At 46.0% G+C, this 2,188-nt stretch overlaps 1 pseudogene; it reads right to left on the minus strand.

Moving 5' to 3' along the window:
- Window positions 1-462: 462 nt before the first annotated feature.
- On the minus strand, window positions 463-1,486 carry LOC102845492 (annotated as a pseudogene).
- Window positions 1,487-2,188: the final 702 nt, after the last annotated feature.

Genomic DNA, 2,188 nt, shown 5'->3' on the forward strand with positions numbered 1-2,188 from the left:
CCAATATTAGATGGATCTTAGCTGAAAGCAGTGAGTACCAGAAGAATATTTGTGTTTCATTGCACAAAGACATTTGACTGTGTGGATCACAAGAAATTGGGGCTAACTTTGAGAAGAATGGGAATCCCAGAAAACTTAATTGTGTTTATGTAAAACCTATATTTCAACCAGGAAGAAGTCGTCAGTAAGAGAGCACTGCATTATTCAGGATCAGGAAAGCTGTATACTAGGGATGCGTCCTCTCTCTTACACCTTTTCTTTTTCTTTTTTTTTCTCTGAATGTGAAAACGTTTATTGCATCCTACGTTCGTGGGGGAAAAAAAGTAACATCCGTTGAGCACGAGCTCATGAAGCATGGGAGGCGCCAGAAGCAGCCCCCACTCCGAGTCCACCGGGGAGTGGCAGGCTCTCCCGTGACGATCTCCTATGTCCTGCAGTTGTTGAGCACTGGCTTCAGAGTCCTCAGTTCTCTCCTTTCAGGTTGGAAAGCAGCTCACCATTTTCTTTTAACTCCTTCACGATGTCCAGTCCTCCAATGAGCTCCCTTTTCACATACAGCTAGGGGTAGGTGGGCCAGTTGGAGTACACTTTTAATCCTTGCCGCACGTCTTCAATCCTCCAATATGTAAAACGTCTCCTATTCGACATTGGTACTGTTTAGGATTTCCAGAATCTGTTTACTGAATCCACATTTTGCTTCCTGTTTGTTGCCTTTCATAAAGAGCACCACAGCCGCTTTATTCGTCAGTTCTCTGAGCCTCTCCTCTAGAAGTTTGTGGGCTTTGGGGCAAGTTGTATCGAGTTCTCCAGAGGGTTCCAGCTCCTTGATGATGTCCAGCCCTCCTTTGAGTTCTCCAGACACATACAGCTGAGGGTAGGTGGGCCAGCTTGAGTAGGCTTGGAGTCCCTGCCAGACTTCTTCGTCTGAGAAGATGTCAAAACTACTAAACTGAATAATATGTTTGTTAAGAATTTCCACTGTTTGCTGAAAGCACAGCGCGGCTCCCGAGGCATCCCTTTCATGAACAGCATGCAGGGGGCAGCGTTGGGCAGCTTCTTGAGTCTGACACTGAGGTCTTCTTTATGGGCCTCCTTGGTGCTGGGTGGAAAGGTGCTGGCTGGCGGTCCAGTGCTGCTGAAACTTTTTGGTCAGTTCTGGGACATGTGCTCCATCTAGTCGGTCAATTTTCTGACAGTTCTTGAAAAATAGGAAGGTGGGAACTGAGCTAATTTATTATTTTTCAAACACTTCAGGAACAGCTTCAGCTTCCAACTTCAGGAAGGAGACCGTGGGTGCTCTCTGCCCAGCTCTGCCATCACCGGGTTCATCTGAGCGCACTGCGGGGCCCATGGCGCCCAGGAGTGGACCACCAAGAGAGACTTGGCTTTATAGCAGCAGCTCCTCAAACTGCCTGTCTGAGTAGACCGCCAGCACCGCCACCAGGCCCTCTCTATACCTTTTCAATCCATATTTGAAACAAATCATTCATGAGGCGTGGGGTTATGAGGAGTAATGTGGCATCAGGATTGGAGAAAGGCTCAACAACCTGCACTATGCAAACGACACAACCTTGGTTGCTAAATCTGAGGAGGACCTCTGGCATTTGCTGCAGAATGTAAAAACTGCAGCTTTCAAAAATGCATTGAAGTTCAACATCAAGAAAACAAAGATTCTCACCTCTGCCCTAATTGGCAGCCTCATGACAGAGAAGAGATTTAGATTGCTAACAGCCTCATCTGATTTGGCTCCACAATCAACACTTTTAGTACCAGTAGTGTGCAAATCAAAAGATGAACTGCTTTGGCCAAGTGTGCTGTCAAGGGACCTTTCCAGAGTACTTAAGAAGCAATGATGTCAGTCTAAAAACTAAGTCATGCCTGATCCAAGCCATGGTCTTTGCAATTACTTGCTATGCATCAGAAACCTGGACAATAAATAAGGAAAATAGAACAAGGATCAATTTTGAGTTGTGGTACTGGAGAAGAGTATTGAACTTACTATGGACTGCCAAGAGAACAAACAGTTCTGTTCAGGAGAGGGTGAAACCAGGTTTCTCCTTGGAGGCAAGGATTTTGAAGTTCTGTCTCACATACTTTGGGCATGTTGTCAGGAGGGACCAGTCCTTATATAAGGGCATCATGCTTAGTAAGATGGAGGGAGAGGGAAAGAGAGAAAAACCCTAGAGAA

The sequence above is a fragment of the Elephantulus edwardii genome, unplaced genomic scaffold (genome assembly GCF_000299155.1).
Source record: "Elephantulus edwardii isolate Elephantulus edwardi_28Jun2011 unplaced genomic scaffold, EleEdw1.0 scaffold00013, whole genome shotgun sequence".
Taxonomy (NCBI): domain Eukaryota; kingdom Metazoa; phylum Chordata; class Mammalia; order Macroscelidea; family Macroscelididae; genus Elephantulus; species Elephantulus edwardii.